Genomic DNA, 21,959 nt, shown 5'->3' on the forward strand with positions numbered 1-21,959 from the left:
TAAACTACTGTTGCAGGTTCCATGCGGCTTATTGGACTTAAGGGTCATAATGAAAATTTATTTCCCTTTAGGTCGCAGAACCATGGACAGAAAATCCTTTGTTTGTCTCTTTAACGTTGGTCTTGTCTTTTGTGGCGCCTTGTTTAATGTTTTAGTTCTCAACTGATTATGTACAACCTTGGCATGTCTTTAAAAGTATTTTTCTGGTTAAAATGTAAATATATAACAATACATATATATTTACACACACACACAAACACACACATATATATATATATATATATATATATATATATATATATGGCTTTTAAAATCATATTGGCATTACCAAATAAAGCCAGGTCATACTGTTATTGAGCCAGTTTAAAAAGTTACAGTTTTTAAAGTGTAACATTTTAAGATGGTAAAAAGACATAAAATGATTTAATATATTTTAGACTACTAAGAAAGTCACTTCAAGGATTTTGTTAAAATTTTTAATGTTGTCTAAAAAGCTAGAAAAAAGGTAATTGGTAATAAACAGAAACAGAAAAACAAATGTGTTCAGAATTTGACAGTATTGGATCAGTAAACCTTTACTGCAAAATGTTTCCATTAAAATGAGATTGTATTCTAAAAAGGGAAGGACAAACTAGAGCCCTTTGTCATCCCAAGTTTATATAATGATAAAATGTCAGTGTTGACCATATATAAAATATATTTGCCTATGAAAATAAAAATTAAAAAGGACTGTAATTCTCAGTCCCATCCGGACTAGAAGCCATCAGCGTTCAGAATTCCTGTACTCCTCTTCTTCAACACCCTTTTTCTAAGGACCCTCGGGGCCTTATTTCTCTTTTGAAATTTGTCTTCTCCATTTATCACCCCACTTGGGATGACTGCCAGCAGATTTTACAGGTTTTGGTTACAGTAAAAGAGAGAGAAAAAAAAAACCCTTCATGTGGTGGGATAAAAAGCAGTGCGCATTCCAAATAAAAACCTGTCCTCTGATCCCAAATGCCAGAACCATGTTTTCCCTTTGTCCTGCCTGGATCGGACAACCAGAGTTAAGAAGGCTCTCATTCAGTATCACCAGTTGTTCTCAGGAGCCTTTAAGGGCTGCCAGAAAACCCACCAATTTGTCCAAGGTAAGAGAGGTGAGACAATTAGATGATGAGTCTTCCTCGGGGTTTCTAGAGAGATTGCTAGAGGCCTATTACATTTATACACCTGTAGATCTGGTAGCACCTAAAAAGGCGAGGGCCATTAATAATACCTTTGTAACTGTCAGCATCTGATATTAAGCAAAAGTTGCAAAGAATTAAGAGACTTTTAAAAATGTCCCTCAGTTAGTTATTAGAGTTTTCTTAAAACTGACTCTTTCCTCCAGCTGGTGCAAGCCATTCAACAGATTCCAGTTCCTGTGAATAAAAAGCAAATATAAAAATTTCTAGGAACCATAGGATATTGCCTGCTTTAGATTACAGACTCATGAGACCAGGCTTTTCAGAAATTGAAATCAGCCTTAACAGAAGCTCCAGTTCTGGCTGTGTCAAAGTTGCAAAAACCTCTTTCCCTCTATGTTGATAAAAAACAAGGGATAGCAAAAGGAGTACTGACCCAGAGTTCAGGACCATGGCAAAAGCCTATTGCCTATCTTTCCAAGAGACTTGATAATGTGGCAGCCCAATGTCTGCCTTGCCTGCAGATGATTGCCTCGGTGGCCCTCCTGGTGAAAATGGCCCAAAAGGTGACATTTGGACAAAAACTTTTAATTATCTCCTCTCATTCACTGGAGACTCTCATCAATGCTTCACCGGACGGATGGCTGCCTATCAGGCATTACTTCTAGATCTGACTACCATCAGTTTCAAGGGGACAGTGTCTTTAAACCCAGATACTCAGCTGCCTGATGATGACCTCTCCTTGCCCCTCTGATCATTTCATGGGGTTTTGACCAGACTTGACAGATGAGCCACTGTCCAGAGTTCCATCATATTTCTCTGATGAAAGCAGTCACATATATCAAGGTAAGCAGGTCGTGGGAGCCACTGTCACAGACTCTCAGATTCTATGGGAACAAATCTTAGAGCCAAAAACATCAGCCCAATGGGCTGAACTCATTGCCCTCACTGAGGCCCTCAAGTTGTCAGACTGATAGCAGATATGCATTTGTTACTGCCCATGTTAATGGGGCCATTTATCAGGAATGAGGTTCACTGACTTAAGGGGGCCAAAAGATAAAAATGCTCCCCAAGTTTTGGATTTGTTAGCTGCCATTTGGATGCCAAGGAATATGGCTATTAAATAATCTAACAGATGCAGCTCCCCAAAAAGCAGCCACAAAATCAGTGGGGATTGAGACAGTCCCGGCATTGCTACTGATTCCACCCACTCTGTCAGAGCCCCTTTGCACTCAAAAAGACTTACATTTGGCAGCTCAACTCCAAGCAAAGTCTGATATCCCTGGGGGCTGGTACCAACTGCCTCATACTCAAGTCCTCCTCTGCGAGGCCTTGAGATAAAAACTCATCCAACAAGCCAATCAGTCCACTCACATGGGAGGATCAAAACTCGCTGCCCTTTTTGAGATCATTTCTTTATCCCTCAGTTATCAAAGCTTACTCAGTCTGTGACCCTTAGAGGCCCTCAGTGCCAGTTGGTAAATCCTAAGCAACCACAACAAATGAAAACTACTTGAAATCATGGGACTATGCCTAAAAAACATTGAGAATCAGAGGTTACAAAAATAAAAATACCTGGACTTTAAGGGAATGAGTACTGGTAGGTAGCTTTTCCTAATAAGTCTTGAGTCAGCCCTGATAGCAGGTTTCCCAATTTGTCCTCCCTTTATCCATGGGGTCTGACAATGGCCCGGGTTTTATAGCCCAGATAACTGAAAAACTAACCCAAGCTTTGCAGATTGATTAAAAAGTCCATTGTGCTTACCGGCCTTAAAGTTGAGGACAAATAAAAAGGATAAACCAGCCTTTAAAAATGGCAGTAACTAAGATGACATTCAAAACTGGTGAGAACTGGGTGAGTCTCCTTCCTTTTTCCCTCTTGCATGAACAATGTACCCCCTATGTTACAGTTGTTTCCTCTTTAATGTTCTATGTGGGAGAACTCCTCCTCTTATTCCTAAGATTTCTGAAAAAAAATTAGCTGATCGGGCTAATCAAGATCTTCCTAAGTTCCTCCAGGCCCTTCAACTAGCTCTGACTTCCACCCATCAGTTATTCCGAGAACAACAACCTCTGCCTACAGCCCATCTTGAGGATAAACGTCCTGCCATGAAACCTAGGACACTACTCATCAAGAGACATCACCGTGAGTCCCTCAAACCATGGTGAGAAGACCCTTACACAGTGGTCCTCAGCACTCTGACTGCCTTCAAAGTCACAAAAAAGCCTGCCTCAATTCATCATTGCCACCTCAAGCCAGTTCTGGCCTCTGACAACAATCAACCTACAGATAAGTGGACTGTTGTTCCCTCCAAGGATTCTTTAAAGCTTAAGATTGCCAAACGTATCTGATAATCTTGTTCTTAGGTGTTATTCCTTATGGAGACCCCAAGGAGATACCTTGTAACCCACTGTTTAAAACTTACAATTACTGACTATTTCACTGGTAAATTATTGGAAGCCAATGCTACTGTCTATAAGATAATTAAGATAAATTTATGTTCCCTATTAGATAACATCCCAGCAAAAATTAGACAAAAAATTGTTGTTGGGTTTGCATGTCATGCTGCCTGATTGGTTGCTAATAGAGACTTACAGGGACCTATGTATTCAAAAAAAATTACAGTCCACTCGCTGGTATCTTTGTCCCCCAAAGCAACAGCCAGTCTCTGATTAAAGGTGTTCACAATCTGTAGAGATGAAATATTTTGTAGACATTTGGGTTGTAAATTTGTATCTCCTTGCCAGGGAAATAAAGGGGGTCTTTAACTTTTTCCTCACTTTTGAGACCCAATCTTCTGTTCTCCTCCACTAGACTTCCTGCTCCTGAGACCTTTTTGCCCTCTGCGATTTCTGTGACATCTCTAGCCCCTCCTTGCCTCTGGACATTGCTTATGGCAAATCAACTTTTAATTCCTGTACAGATGACACCTTTGTTGGTGGGATGCTAAGCCCTTGCTCACACTGGACAATGTACAGGGTGCTCCAGGAATCTGTGTTTACTCTGCCTCCTACTCCTTGCACACTTCCCCTAATGCTGCACTCTGTAATCCTACCTCTTCAGCTTTGATTTATACTTTTTCCTATCCTGCTAATCAACACCTTGTTGCTCCCAATGGAGCCTGGTTTGCCTGTTCTTCTAATATAACTCCTTGTTCCATGCATCACCTGTTTACCCAGTGCCCTGAGCTTTACATATTAGTCCGTATCTTTCCCCAAGTGTATTGGTACCCTAGAGATAATGGTAAGAGTCACTTGTTCCCTAGCTTTGACTTAAAGAGTCCAGTAAGAGCAAAAAAAATCCTGCCTTATTACCTGTATTACTAAAAATTGAGATAACAAGGTCAATAGGTTTAAGAGTGTCCAGCCTAATAATCAAAAGACCAAAATTATAGACACTTACATGTACTCATATACCAAGATTTAGTAGCCCTTAGTGACTCTGTTCCAAATTAGACGATTCTTTAAGTTCACTGACTGAGATGGTCTTACAAAACTGGCGGGGTCTAGATCTCCTGTTCCTAAAGGAAGGAGGCTTTTGTCTGGCATTAGGAAAAAATTGTTGTTTGTATGCCAATCATTCTGGGGTTATCAGACAAAGTATGGCCAGCCTTAAAGGGCAGCAGCAGGATCAAGAACAAGCCAGACAAACGGAACAGAATTGGTTTGAGGGATGGTTTTCTCTATCTCCCTGGTTGACAACGTTAATCATAGCAGCCTCCAGACCTCTGTTAATCTTACTTACTTGTTTAGCAATTGGACCTTGCACATAAACAGATTAGTAATGTTATACTAAGATGCTAAAAATTAAAATAATTGATTAAAAGATAATTAACAAAAATAGTTATTTAAACATATAGTTATTAGTAATATTGTCATTCTATACTGAGCTCAATACCCTAGTAACCAAACACCAAACACATAGTTATAAATTAACTGACCACGTGGTTCTGCTGTGCTGTAATGCATCATCCCCCCACCTTAGTGACCTGTGTGCTATGTCAACTTTTGTTCCCCTTGTTAGAGACAAATGATGCTGTGTCAACCACTGTTCTCTTTATGAGAGACAATTATTCCTGGAATTGGCAGACCAAGGGCTATGAATTGGCTAACCACCCACTGTGAAATGCCTCTGTCCTCAAGCAAAGGGGAACAAAGGCCCACCTTATTTCTGTTTCTCATCACTATGTACTTAATGATCAATGAGCTAATCATAAATGAACTATAAAAATCAGTCAAAACTCTAACTCAGTTGCAAAGCTTTGCAAATTCCATCTGCACTGTGTCGCTGGGCCAGCTAAAATAAAAGCACTTCTTTTAAAAAAGATGTCTTGCGCCATTTGTCATCTTGGAGTCTTGCCCCATTTTTTCATCATGGTGCCCTGTTTTATTTGAGTAGAGTACAACAAAGAGCTGAGTGCCAATTAGTGTCAATTAGAATTAGCAAGGGAACTATGTGGCAAGGGGAACTTAGAGTGCGAAGTCCTCGGGTGTCCCTGCCTCACCGGAAGGAAATGTTTAATTGGATTAGGAATTTGGTTCCATTTCAGCAATAATTGTCACCCCCATGCTTGGCAATATGATCACTTTCAGAATTCAGAAATTATATGAGTCTGAATGAGTAGCAAGCTTGTCTTGGAGAACTGATGCTAGCTTTTATTTCATCCTTACTCTGTTGCAGACCATTACTATCATTTAAATGTAATGTCCTCACTTTACAAGGTAACTATGATCCTTTTGTTTTCACATACTGGGTTTCTAGGTGGAAAATTAATAGAAATGAGTGAAAATCATTAAGATGAAGTCTGCTGCCTCTAACACAGACTTCCGACTCTCTGTTCTGTTGTGTCCTGTCCTGGCCTGTACTCAGAATATTTTCTGACACCAGTGGATTTTTTATTCCTGGAGGATTGAACCTTAATCCTGAAAATATTTGCAGCCCATTATGGAAAGAGTCCACTGATCCTTGAAAGAAAGCAGGGGTAGCCATGAAATGGCAGGGATAAATAAGAAATTTAGAGAAGACCTAACACCACCACTTCTCAAAATTCAATGAAATGGGAAATTGTTCTTCCCAATTCATTCCTGGAAGCAAGCATTACCCTGATACCAAAACCAGAGAACAATCCAAATAAGAAAGAGAATTACAGACCATTCTGCCTAGTGAAAATTGAAGCAATATCCTCAATAAGATACTGGCAAACAGACTGCAGAATATCATCGAGAAGATTGTACAACATGATCAAGTGGAATTATTCCCTGGGACGCAAGGGTGGTTCAACATACATAAATCCGTACATATAATACACCGTATTGACAAATCCAAAAGCAAAAATCATTTGATCATTTCAATAGATGCAGAAAAAGATTTTGACAAAGTCCATCACCTATTCATAATAAAAAACCTACAAAAATTGGGAGAGATGATCTTTATCTCAATCTGATAAAAGCCTTTTATTACAAACCAACAGTCAACCTCATACTAAGTGGACAAAAACTGAAAGCTTTCACTCTAAAATCAGGAACAAAACAAGGATGTCTACTGCCTCCACTCTTATTCAATATAGTCCTGGAAACTAGCTGGAGCAATTAGACAAGAGAAAGAAATAAAAAGAATAAAGATAGGAAATGAAAATGTTAAACTATCATTATTTGCAGAAGACATGATACTCTACTTAGAAGACCCTAAAAATTCCACCAAAAGACTTCTAGTTTAAGAAGAAAATTCAGTAATATAGCTGGTTACAAAGACAACACTCAACAATCACTAGATTTCATAAACAAGAATAAAAAACTCATTGAAAGAGAAATCAAGGAAACAATAACTTTTACAATAGCATCCAACAAAATGAAATAATTAGGAATCAATCTAACAAAGGATGTAAAGGACCTCTATACTGTAAACCACAGTACTCTCAAAAAGGAGATTGAAGACGATATTCTAAAATGAAGAGCTATCCCATAGTCTTGTGTAGGGAAGTTCAATATAGTGAAAATGACCATACTTCCAAAGCTATTGTGTAGATTCAGGGCAATCCCAATCAAAACCCTGTAGCATATCTCAAAGAATAACACAAAATAATTCCAAAAATTCATCTGGAACCAGAAGAGACCTAGAGTAGCAAAGGTGATGCTGGGCAACAAAGGAAAGATAGGGTTCATCAAAATCCCTGACTTGAAATTATACTATAAAGGTATTGTGGTTAAAAAAAATGTGGTACTGACAAAAAACAAAACAAACAAAACCAGACCCAAAGATCAAAGGAACAAATTAGAAGATGGAAAAACAACCCCAGACCACTAAACCATCTTATCTTTGACAAAGGTGCCAAACAAAGTCATAGGAAGAAAAGCAGCCTCTGTAATAAATGGTGCTGGAAAAACTGGCTCTATACGTTCTGAATATTATCTTTCAACGTGTATTAAGCTAAGATCAGAATAGATCAAAGATCTTATATTAAAACAGAAACATTAAATCTGCTGAAAGATAGAGTAAGTAAAGCTCTGGCAGACATTGATGTAAGAAAAGACGTTATGAAGAAAACTTGGATTGAACAGCAAAAATCAAAGACAATTAAGTGAGAATCTCACCCTGATGAAAAACTTTTTAACAGCAAGAGAAATCACTAACAGAGTGAAAAGACAACCCACAATATGGGAGAAAATATTTGACAACTCTTCCTCAGACAAAGTATTACTATTGAGAGCACGGAAAACTAAAAAATTTCAGTCTTCCCAGATTTAAAGACCCAGTCCAAAAATGTGCATCTGAGGTGAAATGCACAGTTCTCAGATGAACAAATAGAAACAGCAAATAAATATGTGATAAAATGTTCTGCATCACTCGACATTTAACAATTGCAAATTAAATAACATGATATGTCACCTTGCCCCAGAAAAAAAAATGCCTACTGTTAAGAAATCAAGCAATAACGAATGCTGGAGAGGTTGTGGGGGAAAAAGGAATCCTTATCCATTGTTAGTGGTAAGGCAACCACTGTGGAAATCAGTGTGGAGATTCCACACAAAGTAGGTCTACAGGTCCCACTCAACTCAGCTATTCTCCTTCTGGGTATCTACTCAAAAGAATAAAAATCATTATACCACAATGATATATGTGCACCCAAGTTTATAGCAGCACAGTGTGTGGTAGCCAGATCTTGGGTGGAATGCAGGACCTCTAGCTTGCCAGGCAGGCGATTAAGCTAAATCCCTGGACCACTTTTTTACTTTTTAACTTTCAAATAAAATGCGTTTGGGAGAAAAAACAAGGACTGAGGTAAAGACTTTCAGTGCAAATACCCATCAGACGAGCTGAGGTCAACATTCCAGAAGACAGCCAGCTCCAGAAGGCTCCACCATCTTTCATTGGGTATCCACAGTTCCAGGATGGGTTTTTTTTTTTCTGTAATTATTCTTGGTGGCAAAGGCAGGCAGGAGAGCAGGAGCCAATCAGTGATGAAGAGGCTGGCTGTAAGAACTGTCCAATCAGGCGGGCCAAGGTAGGTGGTCTCTTCCTGTGTCATGGCGTCAATTGCAAAGCCAGGGCAAAAAAGGGAACGCTAGATCTTTGCTAGACCACTATTTTTTGCTTCTATTCACTGTGGACTGCTTAGAAAAAACCTGGGAGACCTCCAAACTATGCAATGGTGATGTTATGGGATAGGAGCAGATAAATGGGGTGGAATCCGGTTGGGACCAGTTAGAAGTGGTTTGAAGGGCCTGGGGTTTAGCTCAGCTGCATAAGTGCCTGCCATAAAAACAGGCAGTCATGAGTTCGATCCCCGGTATCAATAAAAAGGAAAAAGACCAAAAAAAAAAGAAAGAAAGAAAAAGAAAAAAAAAAAAAGCAACAAGTGGTGAGAAGCAGCTGTGCTGTATAGAACCTGTGTGCTTAGCCTCAGACCCTGAGGTCCATGAGTGCTAGCAGTGAGTCATCCTCTTGTCCCTTTTACTTCTCGCTGGGGCCAGGACAGTTCTGGGTCCCTAGAACGCTGTCACCACTGTGATACAACCAGGCCACAAGGCCATTTTTGAAATCGCCTGCTGCCCTTGCTCCTCCAACAGTCTGGGCCCAGGACGGGGCATGAGGAGACCCTGATTCCAATGTGGTTTCAAGCTGGATGCAGGTGTAATAAGCTAGGTCTCTGCTCTTATTCATGTCAGCCACAGAGCTGAAAGCCAGAAGTTTATAATTGTATGTGCTGCAGGACCTCGTAGCCACAACTGCTCTCCTTAAAGTTATGCATTTATGTATTTTGTGATCACCTAAATTTATACTATGTTCTCACATTTCCAACCCCATGACAGGTGTTGGCAAAGATTATGAGAATTCAGAGATGTGTACTGATATACTTCAGTGGAGGAAGGCTTTCCAAACACCTGGTGAACTCCTGTGTATGATAAATAACAGTGCAAAGAATTTCTGAGCATTCTTTATGTGACACATGTGCTCATAGACTATGTTTGTGAGAACAGCCATAGAGGTTTGAATTTTGAGAAAAATGAAGCCGATATAAAAGTGTCATCAAGGCCAGCGTAAAGTGTGCTTGCTAAGGATACATTCCAGAAAGGGCTGCCTGTTAAATTCTCTTTGAAAAATGCCTAAATTTAGTCATTTGCATGAACATATACACGTGATTTCCTTCTGAATTGAAAGGAATATGGGTGTCATCTCTGAATTAAGAGCTGATTTAATAGGTTGGTTGATCATATACATTGTTTAAATATGGAAATGCTCTGTAATGGACTTTACTAATTCGTGTAAAGAGATGCCCTAAATTGAAATTGTGCAGGGATATCAGTAGTTAAGGCATGAAGGCTTTTCTGCTTAGGGTGGATCACATGAGCATGGAAAGGATGTGGAAGTGACTGGCAGGACACTGTGTGCAAATAGCAGGACATACAACAGAGAGGGTCTTCACTGAAAGTCAGGTAGTTCTTAGGGTAAGCATGAAGTTAAAGTTGAATTATGATACCTTCCTTGAGGTGAATAGCACAAGCTCTGGTAACAATCAGTATTCCACATCACTGTCAACCCATGAATTCTGCATTGTTCACTTGAGATCTAGTTTTGGTTATCTTGAATTATGACCCAGTATCATGAAGGTGAAATTTGAATTTTTTTTGTACCAAGGATCAAACTCATGATCTCAAGCTTGCAAGTTAGGTTTTCATGCTGCTAGCTAAATACCCAGCTCTGAAACTGTTTTCTGTATGTTATAGATGGTATCATCCTTGTTCCTCAGAAAATGTTGAATATTGTGGAATTTTTCTATATTGTATGGCTATAACTTTTTAAAGTTAATCAAAGGTGTCTTATGCAGTCACTTTTCAAGTTTCACATTTTCTGTGCGGTATCTCAGTGAGGGTTTCTCTATTTCAGACAGCTCTGTAACTTATGCTAGCCCCAAACTCAAGACAGTTCTGCATCAGCCTCCCAAGATATATTTCTTATATCTGAATGGAAAGTGATCACTTATTGACACTGAGCTATAATTTGAAGCTTGCACCTGGTTTCATTGTTTATACGTTTTTTACATACAACAGTTTTCCATGAACATTTGAGTTATTATTTATGTACCATATTTGATGTTATTTATGTTTTGTTCTGTGAAACCAAATTCAAATATCAAAATGCTGCTTAATATATTAAGAACAAAGGACTCAGTGGCCTAATTGAGATTTGAAGAGATATCATTGGTCTTACATCAAAGTGATTGATGAGATATTTGTCTGCCTCTGTGCTTTAAGGATAATGGTCCTGCAGGCTCTCCCTATGAGCTCTGCATTAGAGACAATGCACAGCGACTCTTTTTTTTTTTTTTTTGTCTTTTTTTGAGACCCAGTCTCACTATGCTGTTCAGGCTGGCCTTGAGATCACTTTGCAGCCCAGGCTGGTCTCAAACTCGCAAGGATCCTCCCACCTCAGCCTCCTGAGTGCTGGGATTACAGGCTTGAGCCACCAAACCCAGCACACAGGGACTCTTGCAGTGACTCAGCAAAAGAATCAGTGCTCATATTTGGCTGTTACATTAGCTTTGAGTTTCATTATGGCATCAAATTTGCTGTCTCAAAATATGTGTATGTACAAGCAATTAATCCCCAAGATTTGGAATTAAGATATTAAGAAATCAATCTCCATTCAGCTGTTATGTGGGTTTTATTTGTTTAGTTTAGTTTGTTTTATTAAGACAGGTTTTCTCTACGTACATCAGCTAGATTTGAACACTTTATGGAGTGCAGAATTGCCCTAAGCTCAAAGCAGCCATCCTGCATCAGTCTCTTGAGTGCTGGGATTATAGATATGTGTGGTTTTACCCTAGAAAATATTGAGGCTTGTAACTTAGCTGTGTTGTAGATTGGCATAATAGATGCCATCTTGAGCTTTGCATTTAACTAGTGCCCGGTATTTCACCCAGAAAAATGGAAAAATCACTCAGGGTAGAAGACCCAGGAGAAAAGCAAAATGAGCTGTACCCAAAGAAAAAAATTAACCTGCTCAACAAAAGAAGCAGAATACAGTTGTCATCCAAAAATTATTATAAGATTCTAGCTCAATGATTTCCAACAGGATCTTTTTGTGATTCTATCTTTTAAAATATCTGTAACTTTCCAGTTCAAAGCCTGTTCTTTAGATCCTGAAATGGGGATGGGGGTTTTTTATACAAGTGGTCCTGACACCAGCTAATGAAATTCCACATTTCTCAATTGGTTTGCTTGTCTTCCTATATTGTTGTTCACAAACTCAACTCAAGCTGCAGAAACCTTTACTGACACAAGCAAACAACAGGATTAAATGACATTGCCACTGAAATGAAAGAATAATAGTGAAAAGGAGAGGAGAAAAAAGACAACTGCCATGTGTTATAATGCCCACCTCTTTTCCCTAGTGATGAAGAGACTGAAACAGGAGAATGGCCATGTATTCAAAGACAGGCTAACCTACATAGTGAGTAGGCTGGCCAGAACTCCTAAGTGAGACTATGTCTTTAAATCAAAAAACTAAAATGAAAAACATAAACAACCAAGGTGACAGAAAGACTACTAAAAAAATTATAGAGCTGAGTGAAAGTTGACTTATGCAAAATGGGATTTATTGAATGATGCTGCAGAAGAAGGAAGGCTATGTAGTGGCATCCAGGAGGCAGTGACAAAAACAGATTTAGGAATGGCACCTACTGTGCTACAGCACAACAATGACCTCCTTCCTCCAATACATTTGCAGTTCACTAGAATGAGGACTTTTAAAAGCGCATGGAAATGTTAAATTCATGGCAAACAAGCAGCTTGAAATCCAGGCTTTGGAACATGGCCTTTAGCAGAATTTCATAATTAAATTGAAATAAGAAAAATATAATCCTGCCCTGTTTGATGTCAAATGAACCTAGTTTAATGGCTCACAACATTGAGAAAGGAAGTCACAAACCAAAAGAAGTTCAAAAATTTTCTTAGAAAAAAAAGAGAGAAGAATAGCCTTGAATTTTCAGGAGTGGTCTTCAGTGTTTTGGCCACAGACCTATTGTCAGGGGTCATTTATACAGGAAAGCCACAATGTGGGTACAGTGTGTGTCTCAGACTACATTCAACCTATAAACTTATAGCTGCTTAACTAATATTACTCATCAGGAGAACAAGTCAGCCAGAAAAGGTATGTGGGAAGAGCCAAGGCATTTTGTGGAAACAATAGTCCAGTTGTTCTGGTCATTGATTATGGTAATTGATGCCTAGCAGGACTTCCTGGAGGAGGTGGTGGTAACTGTAGTACATTTCAAGCTGTTGCTTTTCTCTTCAGGAGCATGTACACCTGGTCTCTGCATCTTCATCTTCAGTTCTGGCTTTCTTCAGCTGTGCCTGTTGCAGTGATTGTTGTATTTAGTTTGTTGCATTGACTCTTGAAGGTTCCAGTTCCCCTCTGATTGTATATCGATTTCTGTCTACATTGACATCCTTTGCTAAAATCACAATAGTATTTGAATGGATAAAGTGATGTTTATACATTTAAAATATTCATTAATACAGGCCAGGGCTTTAAGCTCAGCAGGCAGAAATGTCTGCCTGGAAAGTGCTAGGTTGTAACTTTGATCCCTGGTACCTATAAACAAAAGTAATTTAAACTGCAAGGAAAGAAAATCATTTCATTTGTGAAAATGTAAGTTTACAAAATTTATAACTAAATATGTCAAGGGCAAATTAAACATTTTTAATAGTCATATTTAGTATCTAAAGTTGTTGGTTCTGGGGATTGTGGTCAGTGATACAAGAAGCTGCCTGGAGAGCACTAGGCCATGAGTTCAATCCCTCATACAAAAAAAAAACTTGCAGTTGTCAGTGATGCAGTGCTATGAGCACATTTACTGAAACTGATACTTGTTAATTAATAGGCTTCATGTTTCCTTTGTGGTCTATGAAATACCTGCACATAACATGGCAATTACAGTAAATGATGTACTGTCCCCTACAGGATTGCTATTTTCTGAGTTGTTTTTATTTTTTGTTTTCCCACATACTTGAAAGTTGAAAATGTTGGCTGATGCTAGCTAGAAAAACTGTGATAATCATTTTATTCAATTTAGTGATATATTTCCCTATATTCATTAAGAACATTTTATTTGCTCCAATTACCCCAAGTCAAATTGATAAACAATTCTTAAAGTTACAGGCAGCTGAGTTAGTTAGAAATACAGGCAACCATACCATGATATATTGGAATGAAATCCCTGAACTTCTATGTCTGGTATGAATTTGTGTTCTCTAAAGTGCAAAAATTCTGAGAAATATGAAGCAAATATGAAAGTGTTATCAAGGACAGGGTAAAAATTTGTGAAGGACAAATTCCAGAAAGGGCTACCTGTTACATTCTCATCGAAAAATTCCAAAATTTACGCATTTGCATGGAAATATACATGTGATATCCTTCCGAATGTAAAAGAATAGGGGTGTCACCTCTGAATTAAGAGCTGATTTAGTAGCTTGGTTGTTAATAGACAATTTAAATATGGAAATTCTGTACAATGGACTTATCTAAGTAGTGTAAATGAGAAGCCCTAAATAGAAATTTTGCAGTGATATCATAGTTAGGCATGAAGGGTTTTCTGCTTAGGATGGATCAGAGGAGTGTGGAAAAGATGTGGAAGTGGCTGACAGGATACAGGCAGCAAATAACAGGACATACAACAGAGAGCGTCTTCACTGAAAGTCAGGTAGTTCTTAGAGTAAGTATGAAGTAAAGTTGGGTTCTGATTGCTTCATTGAGGTGATCAACACTAGCTCTGGCAACAAACAATCAGTATTCCACATCCCTCTCAACCCATAATTTTTGTGTTCCATACTTGAGATCTAATTTGATTATCTCTAATTATGCCCCAGTGTCATGAAGCTGAAATTTTCAATTTTTTTGTACCAAGGATCAAATGCATGACCTATGCTTTCCAGGCAGGTGTTCATGCCACTGACCTAAATACACAACTATGAAAATGTTTTCTGTGTAGTAAGGACGATACCCACATTGTTTCTGAGAAAGTGTTGAATATTGTTGGAATTTTTCTGTATTGTATGGCTATAATTTTTTTTAAAAGAAACCAAAGGTGTCTTATGCAGTCTCTTTTTAAGTTTCACTTTGTCTGTTCGGTGTCTCAATCAGGGTTTGTCTATTTTAGACAGCTCTGTAACTTAGGATAGCCCCAAATTCAAGGAAGAAATCCTTCACCAGCCTCCCAAGATATATTTCTTATATTTGAATTGAAAGTGATCACTTGGTGACAGTGAGGTATAATTTACAGCTTGGGCCTGGTTTCATTTTATATACATATTTTTAAAATACAGCTGTTTTCCACTAACACTTGAGTTATTATTTATATACAATATTTGATGTTATTTATGTTTTGTTCTATGAAACCAAATTCATGTTTCAAAATGCTGCTTAAGTATATTAAGAACAAAGTACTCATTGGCCTAAATGAGATTTGAACAGACATCATCTGTAGTCTATCAAAGTGATTACTGAGATTTTTTAAATTTAATTTTGAAATTGGTAAAATAGAACAGAACAAGGCAGCATAAGGTCAACTAAGATCACACAGTGAAATTGGTACACAACTTCACAACAGGTTACTGGGATAACAGTAATAGGTATCACAGTATATTTTGTTATCTTTGTCATAGTTGTTCTTTAATCACATATATCAAAATGAGATGAAATACAGAACATTATAGAACTTATCAAAACAGAATATTGAATTGAGCAGTACCATTAATCAGAATAGAGTGAAACAATAATAAAAACATTTTCCTTCAAAGAGATAGTAGAAGGAAGTCCCCCTTATTTGCTATGTTCAACTTCCCATGAGATGCTCAGAATTCTGGTTCCTATTTGCTAATGTGGGGTGACAGGAGAAGAGGGGTAGGGAAGTGGGATGTTTGATTCTAGGTGGTGCATCAGTAGGTTTGGGGTTGCTTACTAGGGAGGCACGATGGTTGTTTGGTTTCACAGCGCCCTAAGTTCCAACATAGAACGGATCTTAGGAGCTGCTGCTGGTTATCCCCCCAGAAGGGCTGCAGTTTTCCAGACTGCCACCACTGACCGGGGAGGGGAGGTGCTTGCTTGGCTTCCCAGGCAATTGATGAGACATTTATCTGCCTCGGTGCTTTGTGGTTGCTGGTCCTGCAGGCTTCTCACTGTGAGCTCTGCTTCAGAGAAAGTGCACAGGGAATCTTGCCATGACTCAGCACAAGAATCAGTGCTCCTATTTGGCTGTTACATTAGCAGTGAGTTGCAATCTAGCATCAAATTTGCTGTCTTCAAAAATGTGTATAAACACAAAATTAATGACCAAGACATGGATTTAAATTTGAACAAATCAGTTTTCATTCAGCTGTTTTGTTTGGATTTATTTGTTTAGTTTAGTTTTGTTTTATTGAGACAAGCTTTCTTTATGTATATCAGGTGGATTTGAACACCCTGTGGAGCCTAGAATTGCCCTGACCTCACTGATGCGTTCCTCTCTCTGCCTTTTGAGTGCTGGGTTTATAGATATGCAGCACCACACTTTGCTTTTGATTCAGATTTGTAGGAGAGAATTTAAGATATCACAAACCTGGGGTCTCAACCTTCCTTTGAGAAATATATTTATGATCCTTTAGGAGTTGGTGACCTTTGAGGATGTGGTTGTGAACTTCAGCAATGAGGAGTGGAGTTTGCTGAGTCCATCCCAAAAGAACCTCTACAGAGATGTGATGGGTGAAATCTTTAGGAACATGGCTGCAATAGGTAAGGATGAAATCTTTTTGGCACTCATGCTGTCAGAATATTGTTTGTTGCTCATTAGTGCTGTTTCATTAAAAAGAATATGAAAATATTTTTAAAAATAGCTCAGACCTGGACACATTATATCATAAATCTAAACAAAATCTATTAATTTGTATGTATTACTGAACTGAATCCTGGTATTTCTATGTCTACAATTCAGGAGAACTTGGGGACATCCAGGAAGCTGAAAAAGAAGGCAAAATTTACTGGAGATACTTAAGGTAATTCACACTCACAAGGAGAGGCATGTTCCTGAGTAATTAGTGAGTCAGCAGAAAGTGACCACCAAAGAAATGAGGCACCATTAAATTTAATGTCAGTAATATTCTCAAAAGATGTATAAGCTAGTGTATATATGAGGGAATTAAATCATGAAAATGTATGACATTGCATATAGTTGTATACGAAAGGCATACACTTTGAGTTATGACATTCTGCCTTCAGTTTTTCAACCCATATATACATGTGAATACAACACATTCATTATCTAATAATTGCTAAGATTGCAGTATAATTTGAAATAAAACTGAGTGCTCATGTTTCCAAGCCACGCTCTAGACAATCGTCGATTCTGACTAATATTCTTAGTAGGCAGTTGGAATGTTAGTGCACTCATTTTGAATATCAGTATGCAGTTGTCTCTAGAAATTGATCCCCTCATACTTGTCCTGAATATTTTTAAAATGACAAAATCTGCATAAAATTCTGATACATGCTTATTCATATACAAAGCAGATCATGTTATAACAGATCAGGCCTTGAAGCTTATCTATCTATCACTGGATTTGTGGAGAAGGAAAATGTTAATAGACTCTCTGTGATTGTGCATTCTTGTAAACCCAGCACACTAGGAATCAGATTTTGCAGAATGGCAATTTCAAGTTCAAACTTCACAGCTTAATGATCTATGAAAATCTCTTAAAATAGATTTTAAAAAAGCTATAGATTTATGCTAAGACCTGTTCTTCATTCCCAGCCCAGAATGGAAAACAATGTGTTATGTAATGTCAAAAAATAAATAATATCATGTCACTTGCCATAAGAATTAGATGGGTCTTTCAACCATCAATTCAGTGAAACAGCTCAGCTATAAAACCTAAAAGGTCACTGGCTTTCTTTTAGATGAGAAACCAAAATACAAAATGTGGAAAGAAATGAAACAGAGTTGTTAGAGAAAAGTAAGACAGACCATATGGAAAAGGGGACTACAGGTTAAGTACAGAAGGGAGATTGTGATGGGGAAACATATGAGAATAATCTGCATGTGATACATATATGTACCCATGCCCAAAGTGAAGCTAAAGATTATGCATTTCAAAGTACCAACTTTTAAAATTTCCAAATGTGTACCAGACTTTTGGTTGTTTTCAACATATCTTACAAGGCCTTTCTGTTGCTTCATGGTCAGAATTTCCTAGCAGGCATTAAAAACAGAACTTGATATTAATGCAGTCATTAAACGGAGACCAATTTCACTGTGAATTTTTCTTTTTTTAAATTTTAATATAAGGAAAGATTAAATAAGATAAAATAAGTATAAATAATACTGCTTTCAAAGTGAAAAAACAATAAGAAATCGCAAAATGATGATTACAAATGCTGATCATAGAAATAGTTATGAAATACAAAAGTGAAACATATGAATTGGAGATTCAAACAGTGAGACTGCAAACAGTTTTGTTCAACTCTCCAAGAAAAGCTTATTAATATGGTCATAAATCCTACATGTGATTTTGTCTTTACAGAAATGACAAGCTAGGGAAATCTTATGGATATACATCTTGGAAGCAGTGTAAAGAAGTATTCCTTTGTACTGCAGAAGGTAATGTGAATGTGAAAGAAACAGAAACACACCATGATGTTCAGATCCATGAAAAATATTGCAGTGGAGGGAAACCATATGTATGTCAGCAATGTGGAAAAGGTTTCACCAAATCTGGACATTGTAAGCAACATGAAAGAATTCACACTGGAGAGAAACCATATGTATGTAAGCAATGTGGGAAAACTTTTACCAGACCTGAATGTTGTAAGCAACATGAAAGAATTCACACTGGAGAGAAACCATATGTATGTAAGCAATGTGGGAAAGCTTTTACCAGACCTGAATGTTGTAAGCAACATGAAAGAATTCACACTGGAGAGAAACCCTATGTATGTAAGCAATGTGGGAAACCTTTTACCATACTTGAATGTTGTAAGCAACATGAAAGAATTCACACTGGAGAGAAACCCTATGTGTGCAAGCAATGTGGAAAAGGTTTCACCCAACCTGGAAATTGTAAGGAACATGAAATAATTCACACTGGAGAGAAGCCATATATGTGTCCGCAATGTGGAAAAAGATTCACCAGATCTAAACATTGTAAGCAACATGAAAGAATTCACACTGGAGAGAAACCCTATGTATGTAAGCAATGTGGGAAATCTTTTAAAACACAGGGAGATTGTAAGAATCATGAAAGAATTCACACTGGGGAGAAACCCTATGTATGTAAGGAATGTGGGAAAGCTTTTACCAGACCTGGATGTTGTAAGAAACATGAAAGAATTCACACTGGAGAGAAACCCTATGTATGTAAGCAATGTGGGAAAGCTTTTAAAACAAAGTGAGATTGTAAGAAACATGAAAGAATTCACACTGGAGAGAAAACATATGTATGTAAGCAATGTAGGAAAGCTTTTAACACACATGCAAGTTATAAGGTTCATGAAAGAATTCACACTGGAGAGAAACCCTATGTATGTAAGCAATGTAGGAAAGCTTTTAAAACACAGGAATATTGTAAGAATCATGAAAGAATTCACACTGGAGAGAAACCCTATGTATGTAAGGAATGTGGGAAAGCTTTTACCAGACCTGGATGTTGTAAGCAACATGAAAGAATTCACACTGGAGAGAAACCATATGTATGTAAGCAATGTGGGAAAGGTTTTAACACAAGGGGATACTGTAAGAAACATGACAGAATTCACACTGGAGAGAAACCCTATGTATGTAAGAAATGTGGGAAAGCTTTTAACACATGTACAAATTGTAAGGTTCATGAAAGAATTCACACTGGAGAGAAACCATATGTGTGTAAGCAATGTGGGAAAGCTTTTAAAACACAGGGAGATTGTAAGAAACATGAAAGTTCACATTCAATATAAAACCAGTGTATATAGGCATCATAAGAATGGTTTCAGCACATGTACATATTGCATAATGCATGAAAATCTTCACACTGGGCAGAAAACTTACATATGTAAGGAATGTGGAAAATGTTTCAGCAGAAATGCTCATTGTCCAATACATTATAAAATTTACATGGTTGAGAAACCCTGTGTGTATGTGAAGAATGTGGGAAAGCTTTCACCACACATGGATTTTGTAAAATACATCTATGACTTCACACTGGTGAGAAAGCCTATGTATATAACAATGTGGCAAAGCTTACTGCATATAGTCATTGCAAAACACGTGAAAGAATTCACACTGGGAAGAAACACTGGCTATGTAAGCAAGTGGAGACACTTTCAGCAGCCAGATTGTAAGTGAAATACATGAAAAAACTCACACGAGATAAATCCTATGTGTTATGGGAATACTCTCAGCATGCTTGATCATTGTTACATATCTGAAATAGTTCACTAGGCAGAGATGATACGTGGATTAACTATGTGAGAAATATAGCCATCTTTCTTGTTAAATACATAGAAAAAGCATCACTCTTCAGACAGTTTAGATCTAAGTTTACTTTAAAAATCCCAAGGAGACCTGAAGAAATAATCAATACAGAAATTAGATGTCAATATTTCTTCACAAATATTCCAGAAATGACAAATCTGTGGTGGGGCTCTCCTTAGGTGCACATGTTGCATTTGGTTTTCAGTTAAACACTTGTACCACTCTAGATTTTTTAATCTAGATGTTTTTGTGCTTCAACATGGCATCTTGTAACTAAACATGCTAAACTGAAATGGGCTTTTCACTTTCAAGTATTGATAGTGCCTCCGTACTTAATATTTTGTCTTTAAAACTTAAATTTTGTATTTTTATGGTGAATTTTACTGTTGTTTATTTAAAGAGGAAAAAAAGTGTAGAAATAATACAGAATTTCAGAAAAATAAACAATAAGAAATCACTAGTTGATTAGTATCATATTGTGATCTTAGAAGTAGTTGTTCAAGTTACAAATTTAAAGCATACAAACTGATATTCAAATAATGACACTGTCATGGTTCACCTCAATGATCCACCAAAAAGTTATTAGTATGCCTATCTGTCCTACACACTTTTTTTTTCTTAAAGAGGGTAAGATTGAACATAGTGAAACAGAGCAAAACTGTTCATAAGAAAACAAGTTAAGGAAACACAGATTTCAAAGCAAGCCCACTGGAAATGTTCACTGTCTATCTTACTGTCTCTAGTTTTCTTCCAAATAGTTGTTCCCATCCTCACACACATTGAATATATACTGAAGATTATAGAACTAATCTAATAATTACAGGATGATGCAAGCTTTTTCGATCTTCAAGACTGATTTTGGCGAAGTCGATAATGACTACCATAATGTCTCTCATTGTCTTTGTAGTAGCTGCCTTTATCTTTATATATGCTGAAATGGAACTTAAGAGACTAGACTAATATCACTCTGAACAGTGAATAATAATATCCTGAGAAGGAGAAAGGTGAGGAATTGCCTAAAAAAAGAAGGCAGAGGACATACTTAAAAGTGTATCAGGATTTAAAAGCTAAAGTCTTGTTGCTCTGTTTAGTTTGGTTATATTTTGTTCTGGTCTGTCTACTCATATTAGATTTGAGGGCACAGAGAGATAACCCAAAAATAGCAGGTTATACCATGGTAATTATCCTTAATTTCCTATTAACTAAAACTGAATCCCTATATTACTTACATTGTCTTCTATGACTGATGTTCTTCGAAGCTGGATTGTTTCAATGTTATTTGGCCTTGACTGATTTTATTCACATTTGGTATGCTTGCTGGTATCAAGTTCAAGAGCAGAGGCAACTACTCTGAAGATGACAAGGTGTAGAAGATATCCATTGGTGGGCTGGGTGTTTAGTTCAGTGGCTTAAGGCACCTGCCTGGCAAGTGTGAGGTCATGAATTTCATCTCCAGAGCCAAAATAAATAAATAAATAAAAGATATCCATTCCAGGTTTAATTATTTTTTTAATTAAAGAGAAGAAAGGAAATAAAAAACAAAGCAGTAAAAGGGTACAAGTAATACAGAATTTCAAGAAAAAATACAGTAAGAAATCACTAGTTAATAGGTTACATATTGTCATTGCTAGGGTTATTTCCAAAAGATGAAAAATATTAACAAAAGATGAGAAATATAAAATAAAAAGTGGCCTTTATTCTGAGAACATGGAGAGAAATGACCATCACCCTCACTGCTGGCGTCCAGCAATCTCTCCAGCGGACACGTCGTGTGGGGGCCTATAAATAGCCTCGGTTTGGGGTGGAACCTAAGGCGGGC

General features: G+C 37.5%; 1 pseudogene; it reads left to right on the top strand.

The window, feature by feature from the left end:
- Positions 1 to 18,429: 18,429 nt before the first annotated feature.
- LOC134474312 (zinc finger protein 709-like) lies at positions 18,430 to 19,488 on the top strand (annotated as a pseudogene).
- Positions 19,489 to 21,959: the final 2,471 nt, after the last annotated feature.

The sequence above is a fragment of the Cavia porcellus genome, unplaced genomic scaffold, assembly GCF_034190915.1.
Source record: "Cavia porcellus strain 051 isolate PalLab524CR breed Dunkin Hartley unplaced genomic scaffold, mCavPor4.1 scaffold_32, whole genome shotgun sequence".
NCBI classification, from domain to species: domain Eukaryota; kingdom Metazoa; phylum Chordata; class Mammalia; order Rodentia; family Caviidae; genus Cavia; species Cavia porcellus.